Below are 15914 nucleotides of genomic sequence, written 5' to 3'. Positions count from 1 at the left end.
TGAAGTTATGGCCTCAGAAGCTTGTAGTGAAGGATTTTTTCATTAAAGTAGATCCAGTTCTTACCAGAACAACAAAAACCTGTGGTGCTCTGTGTAATGTGCATTTTTACTAGCTTTCTGGCTGATAATGAACCAGAAATTTGTTAGTGTCACACCTGTCATGCAGCTTCTGCCTCATCAGTCTATCTTCCTCCAAGGAAAAGTTAAATTTGTAGCCTTTCTTTGCATGGTGTGCGCTCTTTGGCTCTGCACAAGGAAGATAAAGCCTGTCAGAAGAAGTGGTGAATAATTGGCATTGTTCTGGTTTCTTCAATATCAATGGTTTTTTTCAAAATCATAAGGCATTTTTCTTCATTTGCCCTTCAATCCAGACAGCAGACACAGTATTGTATAAACAACAACTGACACATCAGATACAGTCAGTCTTGAGCAATATTCATGTATCCTGCTCTGTTGCAAGCATGGAGGGGTTGATGTATCCCATTTTTGCTATTATTTGTGTAAAGGAAACTTTCCTGTCCAACCATCCAGGAGCCGCACCTGCCCTACCTGGGCTGGGACCAAAGCCTCTTCATGGTGGGTAGCTCCAGTGACCCTGCAGCTGTCCTGTTTGAGTCCCTACACGTCCCACACTCACACAGACCAGGTTTCCTCATTGCCTCTCCTACCTTTCCTATAACAGAGTCTCAGACATCCACAGCAAAGGTTCAGACATCTGTATCCTTAAAGTGATTTAATCATGGTGCAGCAACAAGTTAACAGCTCGACCTGGTGCCATTGAGGAGGGGCACCTAATGAAGATGCACTGGGCTTTTATACCCTCAGACTCTAAGCTCTCAAAAGTCTGGGGTGATCAGTTCCTGCTGTGTCTGATTGTCCAGTCACCGGGCTGACACCACAGGTTCCTGGGCCTTTTGTTGTGCAATGAGTAGCTCAGGTTTACTTTTCCTTGAGCTCCTGCCACCCAGAATACAATATGCAGCTCCAACTGCCCTGCTTACCAAGCTGTCCACACTAAACATATCCTTAGCACATCCACTTCTCCCCAGATCCTTTTCCTCTTGCTATGTTGTGATATTAAGGGTGGAGCAAGTTTATTTTTCTCATTTTTGTCACCCTTTCATTGCTCTTTTTCATACATTTTCTGTGTTGCTGGGATGTTTTTGCCTATTCTCTGTCATATGTTAATAAGCCTTTGCAGTCAGTGGGTGCCAGTGCCAGCACTGAAAATAAACATCAGAAATTCAATATATCATGAATTCTGGAGAGAAGTGAAGATGCTAGAATGTCCACTAGGTTTTAAACCCTCCTTGAGAATGATTGAGGTGCAATTTCTTCATTCTGGTCACATGTTCATCTACATCAGCTTTCTATTTTGATCATTATTTCATTTATCCATTGCTTCCCATGGTTTTCAGTAATGGCTTCAATAATTATTAAGGGGTTCATAAATGGAAGAGATAAAGCTATTTGTATTAGCCACAATCCTGAAGGTTTTATGGCCTGCAGGTAGAGCATACCAGAAAGACGAAACAAGAAGAAAAATTTCAAAAGTTGCAAACATCCAGATTTTCCGTGTCAGCAGAGGAGGAAAGATCCTGAGCAGTTTCTTAAAGATAGTTCTATTTCTGTGTCAGTTCAATTAAAATCTGGCAAATGTTAGCGTATTCTTTTTATTATTACTGACATTATTACTAATTATTTCTAGTATATTACTGGTATGTCAATAACTGTGGCCACAAATAGTCTAGTATTCAAGTACACCAGGACACTTTGCCTTGTTTTTTGCTAAGATTGCTTCAAATTTTTAATCTTAGTACTCTCTTCAAAATTCCAATTAGAGAGTTGAGTTGGGGTTTTGGTTGGTGGTTTATATATTTTGAATGGCTTGTCTCCCACTAATACTAGATTGTTTACTGGAGAACAGATGAAAAGCCCGAGGCCACCTCTCTCCCCGCCCAGCCTGCAGCAAAGTCTAAGCACCCAGTGCAGAGCAGCTGGTACAGAGCCAGATTCCACATGGCCATCAAGACTGAGCATTGCAGTTCTTTAATGTGCTGTACAGAGTAATCCTACGTGTGCCTCATTTTTATCATATCCAAAAGATAAGTTTGAAAGAGAGAGGGATACGTAAATGCTGGGGTTCCTGCCCAAATTTCCCGGCTGGAAGGTGGGCAGCACAGGTCCAGCAGTCCCAGGGGCTGAAGTTGTGGCAGTGGACAGCGGCTCCGGGGTGGAGACTGGCCCAGCGGGCTCTCAACCTGAGGTCGCGACCTCCCACGGCGGAGGTGGTCGGCTTAGCGCCTCAACCCTCGGGTGAGGGAAAGCAACAGGCCGCCAGAGAGGTCAGCGGGTGAACAAGAGGAGGCAGCAGAAATCCTCAGCAAACAACGCTGGTTTATTGACCAACAGGGAGAGATGAACTGGGGAGGGGCTGAGGAAATCTGCCAAAGAGAATTGGGTGTAACAAGCTTAAATACAATATGGGAGGATCCAGGCTACACAAGAGGGATTGGGCACATAGGGGGAAAGGCAGAGCATGAGGCCAATAGAACACAAGGAGGGGAGGGATGAGGGTGTGGCCGAGGCCTGAGGACCAATCCCGACCCAGTCAGAGAAGAACCCTCTGGAACGTGGGCCGGGTTGGAAGGTAATTGACACACTTGCGGAGAGGTGGGTACACATGACAGGCAGGGGAACTGACGTACAGATTGGCCGACACATAGGGAGAGAGGGAGAGTGACATGAGCAACTAGCTCAACCGGGGGAGGGACCTGTGGGGAATGAACCAACTTTAAAACAAGATAGGAGGGATGGGGGGTGGAGCAAACCATTAAACCATACAGAAAACAAACCCGTACAATTAATAACTTATGAGAAAAACGAGCGCACCGCAACATCTCCCCCTTTTTTACACAAAAAAAGAAAAGAGGGGAAGTGCGGGCAAAAGGAAAACAGTCTCCAGAGTTAAAGTTCATTCAAGTCCAGCTTGCCGTGGTCCTTCCATGATGGCGGGGAATGGTGGTGGTGGAAGCCCCTGGAACGGCAAGTCCATTGGATAAAGGACATCAGCACTTGGCGGCGGGAGCGGCTCCATTTCCATGTATTCTGTGGCATCCAGCTCCGGATCTGCTGATGCGGGGACTACGGCTGCTGGGCTCACTGATGGAACTGCTGCGACAGACTTTGAGACCAATTTTTTAACCAAAGACCATAAAACACAGAGGGCAACAAAAATTATCACGAAAACAATGACATCTTTTAAGAGGGAACTTGCCCACCCTGAAAGGCCTAAGCTCTTAAAAGCGCCTCCAAACGAATCCTCATTGTCAATTTTAACTCCATGCACCATGTCTGTTAGTTTCCGAATGGAAATCCTCGCATCCTCCGCTCTAGATGTCAGATTGAAACAACATAGCCCCTCGAATTCCTCGCATGTGTGGTGGTGCAACAGAAGGAGGAAATCGATCGCTGCCCTGTTTTGCAGCGTGGCGCGCCTTGTAGTTTCCTCATCTGCTAGGAGGTCCGCTAAGGTCACTGATGTAAAGTTTGCCTGTTTCAGCACCCAGCACTCGAGCTGGCCCAATTCCCCGAGTGCCTTGGCTATACCTGCCCAAGGGAGCAGTATAGTAGTAGCCATGGAACGGGAATACCCCCAATGTGTTATGTCCGAATCGCAATCGGGGCCTATTTCTGCCAGGCCCCTCTTTTGACAAGCCAATCCGTTAGTATCGTTCCTTTTAATCCAATCGATAATTTGTGGCTTGGTGGGTGAGAACAGGGTCAGCTGCCCGAATGTACAGGGCCCTCCGACAAAACGAGGGGGGATGCCTACCCACACCCGGTCCCCACAAATAAAAAAGATACCTCGAGGAAGTTGGAATGCGGTATCATCCAGGGAGGTAGGGGAGGTAATAAGGACCGTGGCAAGGCACCACTGCTTGGCCATAAACTGAGACTTGTGTTGGCGAAAGATGTTAAAGGAGCCGTTAGCAGGGTCCACTTGCCACGGGGGGGAGAACTGAAAACATAAGGAGGCAGGGTTGGAACCGAGCAGACCGAGTTCTTGGGGGTCGTCTCTCAGGTGGGGGAGACTGCCGACCCCAGATGCCCAAGCGCTCCTGGGATATTGGCCAAAGCTCACCTTACCATGAGGTGGAAGAAGTGGAATAAAGGCAGTTCCCAGGGGCTCGGGCAGTTTTTCCGGCAAGAGAGGGATCCCCACAAGGCACGCCGAAAGAGGGCTATCAGTGGCATTGCCATCTAGACAGATGTGATCCTGCCCCATGGAGGATGCGAGAATCTGCCAAACATTCGCCCCCGGCTGAGAGATGACCCACAGATGGCATTGTGGGACGAGGACTCCAATGATGGTGATGAGAGTCCAGCTCCAAAGGGCGGGTGCAGGAGAGATGGCCTTCAGGGTGTTCATGACTGAAAAATACGAATTCAAAGCGATTGAACAATTAACAATTCAATTCCCCAACTCAAGACAGGTTCAGGTCTAGGGAGAAAGGTCTGGCCTTTTTTCGCCGCCGCCAGTTGGCTACCGCTACCTGGTTTGGAGCGCCCGGTGTCTTAGCGCTCCGTGGAAGAAAGGGCCACACAAACTTGGATGGAATCCACTTGAGACCTGAAGGAGTGGACACACAAGCGTATCCCCTCCCCCAGGTCACAAGCTCGTGCGGGCCCTCGATCTTCCACGTCTCAGGGTCCCGGACCAGGACAGGGGGCTTTTTCTTCAATTTTAGATCTTCGTGATATCCAAAGTGCCTAATTATGGGGGGGTCTAGGTGGTCAAATGAACAGTTTAAAAAATTCAAAGTAAAGAGTGCTCTCGCCAACCTGGACTGCGGGGACTCCACCTTCATCGCCGACTTCTGATGTTCCAGGATCTTTTTCAGGCTCTGGTGGGTCCGCTCCACGATTGCTTGTCCAGTGGAGGAGTGGGGGATGCCGGTGGTGTGTTCCACTCCCCACTGCTGCAGGAACTCCCTGAGCTCCTTGGAACAGGACGCCGGCCCATTGTCAGTTTTTATTGCCCTGGGGATGCCCAGCACCGAGAAGGCCTGGATGAGGTGTTTCTTGACATCCGAGGCCCTCTCGCCTGTGTGGGCCGAGGCGTAGGCAGCACTGGAGAAAGTGTCGACGGACACATGCACATACTTAAGGCGACCAAACTGCATGACATGTGTCACGTCGACCTGCCACAGCTCGCAACTGGCGAGCCCTCTCGGGTTGACCCCCGCAGGTAGGGAAGGTAATTGGTCCCGCTGACATTGGGGACATGTCGCCACAATTGCCCTGGCCTGTTCCCGAGTGATGTTGAACTGGCGAACCAGGCCCGGGGCATTTTGATGGTGTAGCTGATGGCCGATCTTGGCCTGGCGGAACACGTCTGGGAGCGGCGCTACCTGGACAGGGGCCACAAGGGCGTCGGCCCTGCGGTTCCCTTCAGCAATGAAGCCAGGCAGGTCAGTATGAGACCTTACATGCATCACGTAAAATGGTTGCTCTCGGTGGGAGATCAGCTGTACTAGTTTCGAGAGCAACTTAAACAAAGCCAAGTTCCGAACTTCTTGAAGAACTGCGTGTTCAGCTCTCGATACTACGCCTGCCACAGAGCCGAATCAGTTATCAAATTAAAAGGGGTATCTTTAAACTTCTCGAATGCTCTAACGACTGCATCCAACTCAGCAATCTGAGGTGAACCCTCAACCTCCTGAACATCCGACTCCCACTGCTGAGCCTGAGGGTCCTTCCAAGTCACTACTGACTTTTGGGACCTTCCGGATGCGTCTGTGAAAATGGTTAGAGCATTAAGGGGTGTTCGACTTTGAATTCGTTTTAGGGATAATTTGAACTGGACGGTCTTATTAAACAGTGGGTGGGATGGGTGGCCCACCTCGACTCGCCCAGTGTAGCTATCGAGAGCGAACTGAAGGCTCTCATTAGTTCTCAAGAGTTCATTGAACACTTTAATTTGGAACTTCCCATCAGTTGTATCAATGGGAATGTGAATGCGTGCAAGGTCTATACCAGCCAGCTCCCTGATCCGAGATCTAGCCTTTCGGATCAGTTCCGCTATCAGCTCTTGTGGCGATGTCATTCTTTTGGATCTATGGTGGCTGAGGAACACCCACTCTATTATCAAGAGGGGGTCACTCAAGCCTCGATCCTTCTTCCCTCTGCCTCCCGGTGACTTGGGGGCTGCAGGACTCCTGTCCCATTGGAAAATCAACCCGTGGAGGTGTGGCGGACTGCCCAAAATAATAAATCGAAAGGGCAGGTCAGGGCGGCAGCGGTGAGCTTGCCGAGATGTCAACAAGCCCTGAATTTTCTCCAATGCGGCCTCAGCCTCGGGGGTGAGCACCTTAGGAGAACTGAGCTCCTCTACCCCTTCCAATATTTTGAAAAGGGGGGCCAGGTCTTCGGTAGAAATGCCCAGCCAAGGCCTCACCCAATTTAAAGATCCACACAGTTGGTGGACATCCGCCAAGGTCTTAATGTGTGGTTTAATAGCCAATTTTTGCGGAACAACGGTCCGCTTGCTGATCTCAAGGCCGAGGTACCTCCAAGGTGGCATCCGTTGAATTTTATCGCTCTGGAGCTCAAATCCTGCCGCAATTAAGGAATTCGTTACACAGGCAAGCACGTGGCTCAGGAGGTCATCACTGGGGACACACACCAGCACGTCGTCCATATAATGGTAAATATAGATGTTGGAATATTGGTCTCGCACGGGAGACAGCAAGGAAGAGATGTACCACTGGCAGATAGTCGGACTGTTTTTCATTCCTTGCGGAAGGACTGTCCAGTGGTATCTCTTCCTTGGGGCTTCGCGGTTAAGGGTGGGCACCGTGAAGGCAAAGCGCGGGGCATCGTCGGGGTGCAGAGGAATTTGAAAGAAGCAATCCTTGATATCTAATACGACCAAATTCCAATTTTGGGGGAGCATCGCGGGGGACGGCATCCCTGGTTGAAGAGACCCCATATCTTCAATAATTTCGTTAATCTTTCTGAGGTCATGGAGAAGCCTCCACTTGTCTTTGTTGGGCTTCTGGATGACGAAAACAGGGGAATTCCAACAAGACGTGGACTCCACAAGGTGACCCCTGCGGAGTTGCTCCTCCACAAGCTCATTGAGCGCCTTCAATTTCTGTTTGTTGAGCGGCCACTGCTCCACCCAAACTGGTTTATCAGAAAGCCAATTCAGTTTCTGAGTGGGGCACTCTTCAGTGGCCGCTACTGAAAAACCTGGGGGGCCGGGAAGTCAATTTTGGCCCCCCACTGCACCAAGGTGTCTCTTCCCCACAGGGGTTCCGTATAATCCAAAACGAATGGGTGTACTTGAGCCAATTGCCCATTCGGCCCCATAATTTGTACGATACTCTTCGATTGTTGAGCCAATTGTACACCCCCTACACCTCTCACGTGTCCAGGCGCGCTTTGCAACTCCCATTGTGACGGCCATTCCCGAGTGGGAATGATCGTCACATCCGCTCCCGTGTCGAGAAGGCCTCTGACCAGCACCTTGTCATCGCCCCTTTTTACCACGCACGTTAGCTTAGGCTTGATCTTCCCTATCTGCTCGACCCAATTGATGGAAAGCGGGTCTCTTTCTGCCCCCCGGTCGGTTCTCCTTCGGAAGGAGGGGAGCCCCGAACGCTCTTCTGGATTGTCAGGGTCCCACTCTCCCATTTGGATGTAGTCGATAAAATCGACCGGGATGGCTTGCGCTATGATGGTCCCCTCAGGGAGGACCATGGGTGGATTGGTGCAATAAAGCTCCATATAGAAATGCTGATGGTCAGAGGCCGAAAGTGCTGGCCAAACATGGATGTTCAATGGTGTGTGTTTTGTGTCCCCAATGATGAGGTACCTGTTGTCCAGGCGATCCCAGGTGTTAGGTCCCTCTGGTGATCTAGTAAGGCAAACAGGCTCAGAATCCCACAGATGTAGGGTGCGTGATAACTGGAGCCTGTAAGGAGAGCACAAAGAAAATGTCGTTAAGATCGGTAGGTGTGGCCTATCGATAATAAATGTCCGGTCTGGGAAAGTGTCTGTGTCGGTAGCGATAGAAGGGGTTTCAGCTACAGGAGTAATTAGCTGAACTGGCGGCGGGTCCCCTATTCTCCCCTCCCTGCTATTAGATGTTATGATTTTGTCCCCGCCATATTTGTGTCCACACGCAGGAAGGGGGCTGTGCTGGTTCTTTAGTTTTTTTGTGGCTCGGGCTTCCCCCGGGCCTCCCCCTGCCTTTTGCTCTTTTTAAATTCTTGGAACTCGGCCCGCAAAGGGCACTCCGGCATCCAATGCCCAGTCTTGCCGCATAGATGACATGGCGGCATCTCTCGTCGCCCCGATCCAGGTGTGGCTGCCGGGAAGGCAGCGATGTCATCTGAGTCGTCTGCTTCGCTGTAAGGCTGTTCTAGGACCGCGACCTTCTTGACAATGGGCTTCGAGGCAGGTCCCGTCCCAGCAGCAATCAAGGGCGCCTTTACCTCGCAGGCGTCCAGCATATCTTGCAAAGTAGGAGGTGGGTGGACGGGCAAGCTGAGCAAGATAGACTTACAGATTTGATTAGACCTGGTTAAAGCGACTTCCCTCACGAGAGGTGCCCTGGCTGGTTCTTCCAGAACTTGTTGTTCTATTGCTCTACGAACACGCTCAACAAATAATGAAAACGGCTCATTATCATGTTGGAATATCTGCGTGTACGAGGACAAGGGCACTGCTGGTCTCAATCCTAGAAATGCTGCTTCCGCCGCTCGCGCGGATTTCTTTAAGTTCTCAAAGGAAATCTCGGCGGCGGCCACGTGCCCATCTGCCCACCTGCCCCTTCCCAACAAATGGTCTTTCGAGATCGTCTCCCCTTCACTATCCGTTGCCAACATTGGGTCTGACCAAATGGTGGGCAACAGCTCCGTTACCCTCTTTTCCCACCCCCTCTCCCATACCGAGAAATCGGTGGGACTTAAGAGACAGGAAAAAAGGGAACGGAGATCAGCAGGTGTTACGACTGCCTCCACCACCGTGGTCCTCAACAATCTCCGGAAATACTCATTTTCCCTTCCGAACTCCTTCTGCGCTTTACACAACTCTCTGACCACATTATGGGGGATCGGATTCCACTGGGTGGTAGTACCGCCATCGAGGCTGGGATAGTAGGAGACGGGCGCAGCAGTGATGGTAGTGGCCGGCCTGTGTTCCCGCTCCCCCTTGCCCCCACCCCCAGCCCCCGGATCCTCAGTTGGAACTGATCCCCCACCAGCCCCCGATGAGGGGCCGTGGGAAAACATGGCGGACCCGTGGGAACCGGATGCGGGGGCGTGGGAAACAGGAACTTCAGGGGCAGGGCTCTTGATGACACAAGCAACAAGGGCGGGACTTCCAGTGGAACAACCCTCCGCCCCTTTAGTGAGGTCGTGGGGCGGGCACGGACAAAGGGGCTGATTCGAAGGAGGGGCCGAGTATGAGGGAGGAGCGATGGGTGGTTCCTGAGGGGAGGGGACAGGAGCAGTGGGAGGGGTTGAAAGAACAGGGGTAGGGTCGAGAGGCCGGAAAGGGTTTGAAGTGGGGAGAAAGGGGTTCTGGGATGAAGAACTTGGGGGAAACTGAGGCAAAGGCCTTTGGTGCCATTCTGCCATGCGGTCCCCACCATCTTGGCTCCGAGAGCCATTTTGTGATGTTAAGCAGGTGCCATCTTTGGTGGTGGGGAACTGAAGCTGTGAAACTGGGGGAGCAACGGGATTCACAACTGGGAGAGAGGGTGTCAGGGAGAAGGGGTTTAGGGAAGAGCCCGCAGCGGTCCGGGCCCATGGACCGTTCCAGGGAAGGGGTCCCACACCCTGAGAGGGGCCGGGGGAAGGGTGGACACCCCGCCCGGTGCTGTCGGGGGCTGCCGCCCTCAGAGGCTGGGATCTCGAAGGGACAGTGGGGAAGGCTCGAGGTCCGGGGTCTCAGGGAGTGGGAAAACTGGGATAAAACTGGCTGGTGGGCGGATTTTCTCGCTTCTCCTTATCTTTTTTCTTTTCTAATGCTAACTTAATTTGAGTGGCCCAATATAACATCTTTGAGCTAGAGGCTTCTCCTGTTTTAACTGCATTTTCCAATTTGATTTGTACTTCCCGCCAAAAACGGAGGCTTTGGAAGTTCTCTGGAGAAGCCCCAGAGAAATTCGAGAAAATCCACCTCATCAGCACCTTTAACTCCTTCTTGTTGAAGGGTAACTCTGCACTAACTAAATAACTGATAACTTTATAAACCGCCTTCTTCTGAGCTGTCGAAAGACGCGCACCCATCTTGATGTTAAAGGACGGCTCACCCAACAAAGACCAACCGCAACCCACAAAGAGAAACTAAAGAAAGCGCAACACCAGAGAACCTTGAAGACCCCTGTCAAGGGTGCCGCGGCCACCCAACCGAGAAGCTGCTCCGGGGCTCGAACACGGCACACCGGAGCGCTAGAAATTTCCCGCAAAGGGGCTAAAAACCGACAGGGGGGGTAAAGGGAAGCCCGCCGACACCAAACCGCCAGCACCCCCAATCCGCCAGGAGGAGGGGAGGGAGCGCGAGGGAAAGGGGAAATGGGCACTTTACCGAATCCAAGGCTCTGGAAACCAAAAAGGCTGCTAGCTGGTCCTGCTGACCGGATCCGCTCCTTGGTGCGCGGAGTCGAAGATCCTGATCGCCCGGAGCGCAATCTCCACGAACAGAGATCCGCTACAACGGGGGCGGGCGAGCGGCCAGTGAGCTCCTCAGAGCTCGTCCGGAGGTCCGAAGGAGTCCTGGACACAAGGTCTTCGGGCTCTTCAGGTCCCACGTTGGGCGCCACGCCCGGCTGGGGTTCCTGCCCAAATTTCCCGGCTGGAAGGTGGGCAGCACAGGTCCAGCAGTCCCAGGGGCTGAAGTTGTGGCAGTGGACAGCGGCTCCGGGGTGGAGACTGGCCCAGCGGGCTCTCAACCTGAGGTCGCGACCTCCCACGGCGGAGGTGGTCGGCTTCGCGCCTCAACCCTCGAGGCGAGGGAAAGCAACAGGCCGCCAGAGAGGTCAGCGGGTGAACAAGAGGAGGCAGCAGAAATCCTCAGCAAACAACGCTGGTTTATTGACCAACAGGGAGAGATGAACTGGGGAGGGGCTGAGGAAATCTGCCAAAGAGAATTGGGTGTAACAAGCTTAAATACAATATGAGAGGATCCAGGCTACACAAGAGGGATTGGGCACATAGGGGGAAAGGCAGAGCATGAGGCTAATAGAACACAAGGAGGGGAGGGATGAGGGTGTGGCCGAGGCCTGAGGACCAATCCCGACCCAGTCAGAGAAGAACCCTCTGGAACGTGGGCCGGGTTGGAAGGTAATTGACACACTTGCAGAGAGGTGGGTACACATGACAGGCAGGGGAACTGACGTACAGATTGGCCGACACATAGAGAGAGAGGGAGAGTGACATGAGCAACTAGCTCAACCGGGGGAGGGACCTGCGGGGAATGAACCAACTTTAAAACAAGATAGGAGGGATGGGGGGTGGAGCAAACCATTAAACCGTACAGAAAACAAACCCGTACAATTAATAACTTATGAGAAAAACGAGCGCACCGCAACACATAAACTCCAAGATGCTGGAACATCCTTTAGGCACACAACCTATCAGTACTGCTGGGAATAATAAGAGTTTAGGTGACATAGAGGGCATGGGAAAAAGAATGGAGCATATGGTGTACACTGAAGTGTAGAAAACACTTGGCTGTATGAAGGAGACCTCAGACTCACTCTGTGGAATAGCTGGCTTGAATAGGAAGTGTGTCAGTGTCTTCACAGGCAAGGAGAGTGGGAAAGGATTCGTGGCATAATTCCATCATCTGAAGAGATGTCAATGACAGAGCTTCCCCTTACCATCCCTGTCTGTATTAGGGGTTTGAGAGGGCAGTGGTGTGTGTTCCCATTTCACAGGATGGAGACTGGGGGAAGAGGGAAAGAGATCCTTCCTTACTTCAATTACAGAAGGAAAATGATGTCTCCTGACAAAGCTGGAGAGCAGCCCTTCCTGCTCAGAGAGGCATGGACACTTGGCACAGTCTCTAGAAAATAAAGGCAGGAAGTTCAACTGGGGACACTGAACACTTTCAGAAACCCCTCCAAACTCGTAGTTGCTTCTCTGATGCTGCCTCTTACCAAATAAATAAACTGAGAAAGAACAGATAACCTGGGCTCCACCTGAGATCCCACCACTACACTGTGACCTCTAATAATTCAGCTAATGGAATTTGCAGTCACCATGCTGTAGAGAAAAACAGGAGAATTTTAAGGATTAATCAGTGCACTCAACATTAATTTCAAAAAAAACCCAAACAGTTGGGTAGAGTTTTTTTTTTAAATTTGGTTTTGGCTTGTTTGAAGTTTTTTGCATAGCTTTGGAGTTTTTTATTCCTTTTTCCTGGCAAGATGATGCACCCCAATTCATTGAGTACTCCTTTCATAATCAAAACATCAGAAGTACAACATGTTTCCTGAACTTGCTGGAATAAGCATCATACATAGCCCCCTCTGGAACATGTTGGTTAGGGTGTTTATCTTGCTGTTTGTGCATCTGACTTACTTCATAATTAATCTAAAAACCCTGTACAATCAGCCTCTTTATGGTAGGCAAGCATCCTTGGAGGACTTGGTCCAGAGTGGTGAATAGATTGAGGCTCTCTAAAAGTTCATATTCCTGGTATATTTACCCTATGGACTTTTATTTACCTATGGGCTTATATTTACCCTATGTCTTTACTGAATATATTTGCTTGCCTTCCATGTGGTCTGAGGGTGAAAACATACTAGAGACTATTCCAGGTTATATGAATATTTGCCCTGGACATAGGTGAGTTACTAAAAAGTGATCATCTGAAGAGATATTCAGAGTAAACTCAAGATACACCAGCAGTGGGTGCAACCTGATATATATTGAGTAGTGAGGTTGAAGATCTATTCCCAGCAGGCCATGTGCACATAACTCACAAAGATACAGCACATATATGTGCATATACTCATGACCACATGCAAACACATTGCGGACAAAAACACCCAGGACTCCCCAGAGAGCTCCCACAAACACCAAGAGCATCATCATCCTCGCACTCCTCCCCTCCAAAACAGTGCAGCATCAAGGTCCATTCATGAGAATGTGTATCTGTGCAGACATACACATTGTGCCTCCCTCCATCAGCTGGGCTCATAACCTCAATCTGCCCAGTAGCTGCCCCTGGATCCCAGTTTCCTCAGTTTCTGGCACCTGGACATAAGCCTCCAGTATTGATTTGCAGTGATGGGTTTCATGCTGGACAGTGGGGCTGGGATTTACTTGGAACAACATTGAAACAGACCTGGATGTGGTACTTTTCTGAGTTAATTTGGTAATCTGCTTTAGCACACTCCTGCTCCACCAGGATAGTGTACATAGGCTTTGGATAATCTGATGTTTCCTGCAATAGGCCTGAGAGCAGGCAGGGCCAGGAAATTATTTGGGCTCTCTCTCCTGCCACAATCTCTCTGTGCTTCTTTTGGATGTATAGATAAGCTTTTATCACCTAATCTAATGTGAACAGTCTGGTTTCCTCAGCAGTGACATCAGAGCAGCTCCCCCATATTGCTCTGTGCTATCTACCTTTTTTTCCAGCATCTCAGCTGCCTCAGCCAGCTGGGGCTGCACGTTCCTGAACCCCACTCTGTCACACTGCACAGCACTCCTTGCAAGCTGACCAACAGCACTTGCAGGCCCCTTGCCATTGCTGCCTGGGCAGTTATTTGAAGATCTCTCTGTTTTAAGATAAGTCAAAAACATTACTTTTGTTTGCATTCAGCTCTTTTTTGACAAGGGGCTGGTAGAATTGCAGTACAGTGAGAACAAGCATGGTGTTAATCATGGAAAGTAATGGATCATTGCACTCCTCCATTAATCTGCCCCTCTGGAGTCTATACATTATAAAAATTCAAGCATGATGCAGATTGCCTGCCTACCATAAAACTAGAAAGGGAAAGATTTACAGGGTAAATTACTATTGACATACAGCAGGTCACTGAGAGTGAACAAGAAATGTCTTTTTCAGCTTACTGCAAACACTGTCTTTGCCTATTCCTGTCTTCAATCTTCCTGAAGCTGAAGTTCTTTACAAGGACAACAGTTTGTGTTTTGGATTAATCAGAAACCTTGGTTATTTTTTCCTTGTATGCAAGGAACAGCAAAATCTCTTTTTTTTTTTCAAGTGACCTATGTGTTGGCTTTGGTGGAGAGCTGTGGGAATCAAGACCTACAGAGGCCAATAGTGGAACTATATGTCTAAAAGAAAACATAACAGTGATAAGCCTATTATATCCTTTGAATCAAGCTTCTGCTGATGTGGTGTTGGATGCGAATACATTTGACTAATTTTCAGTCAGTTATATTTCTGCTCTACTGAGTTGTTTGCAAAATAGAAGCCTTTGGATTTGTTTGCAAGGACAAGATTTCTTGTTACTTAAAAAAAATATAACTAGAAGATGAGACAAAAGCAAGACAGATTAGAAAATGTCTATTAATAAAATAAGTTGCTTTAGTAATGAGAAGAATTTGAATGCACAGATTTGTAGTTGTAGAATAAATAAATCACATCTGGCTGCAGTAAAATGAAGGGACCTTACATTCTTAATGAAAGAAACTCATGTAAAGCTCTGGAAGCAAAGTCTGCAAAACATGGCTGAATGAATGCTCTTTAAAGTTGTGTGATGATATTTCTTCATCAGTTTATTCTATTTCAACTTTACAGATTATGTAAGTAATTCCTTAATAAGTAAAGCTTAATATCTGTACTGTATATTTTGCTTTAGAAATATATTTGATTTCCTGCTGACATAAAGGGAATAAATTGGCTCCCAACTGATAATTGTTCAGAGCTAAGCTCTTTTAGAGTCCTTAATGGACTAACATACTCTGACATTTGAGGTACTAGTATTTGCAAAGTTGCTGTGGTGACAAATGTAGCTTGGGTTAAAAACCACAATAATAATTCTACTTTGCTTAACCACTCAGCATGATTCCAAAAGGACATTTCTGCCAAAGTGAATGCATGTTTTCCTTTTTTTTCTGAGAAATGGTATCTTTAGTAAAATATAAGTGTATGGGGAAGTTTGACTTCTTTTTGGTCACAGTACCCTACACCTACTCAAATTACTATTAAAACAGATTTAAAGTAGCACAGTGTCTATTTATTGAAGAAAAGATCAGGTCAGGCCCAAGGGAACAATCTGTAGAACAAAAAGTCTGGGACTTGCCTCAACTTATTTTTCGTCATTGTGATTAAGTAAAACATCCCTAAAAGCAGTGATTCTTACCTTTAAATTTCTCTGTCTGTCACTGCAAAACCATCAGACGTGGCCTAGAGGGTTTTTTTTGACTCATGCAGGAAACCTGTAGGCAATGGCATTGGACCCAGGATCACAGTGATAGCTATAGCAGCTCTTGCCCATGGCCATCCCTCTGGTTTTGCAGTAAGCAAAGCCAAATGGGGAGATTTGATCCATTTCATGTCTTTCACTAGAATCAGTTGTCAGACTAGATTAGAAAAGATCAGTATCTTTTTTTTGAATGTAAGACTTTGCAGACTGGGGTCTCAGTAAGTAGAGATGATGGCTGCGTTATGAGAAAGGGTCACTAGTAAATGCACCCATGCAGACCAGCTTCCAAGACATTTAGGTGACAGATTTTTGAACCTTTTTCATCTTTTGTCAAAGAGACTTTGAGAAAAAAGTCCACCATATGCCACAGGATCCCTTTCCAGGGTGTCCTCTCATAACCATGTAGTTATAGAAGTTAATTTCTATTCTATTGCCACTTTCCTAAGCACCTTGTATTGTCCAAGGAGGGAGAGAGGGAGGAAATGGTGTGGGACAGGCT

The 15914-nt window shown here is 48.7% G+C and overlaps 1 protein-coding gene across 1 annotated transcript in view; it reads left to right on the top strand.

Annotated features, from left to right (window-relative positions):
• Nucleotides 1-15914, top strand: part of RAB3C (RAB3C, member RAS oncogene family) — a 132146-nt gene that overhangs the window by 95446 nt on the left and 20786 nt on the right. The window lies entirely within an intron of this gene.

Source organism: Camarhynchus parvulus, chromosome Z (genome assembly GCF_901933205.1).
Source record: "Camarhynchus parvulus chromosome Z, STF_HiC, whole genome shotgun sequence".
Taxonomy (NCBI): domain Eukaryota; kingdom Metazoa; phylum Chordata; class Aves; order Passeriformes; family Thraupidae; genus Camarhynchus; species Camarhynchus parvulus.
The sequence above is the reverse complement of the archived record's forward strand: the minus strand, read 5'-3'. Positions and strand labels throughout refer to the sequence as shown.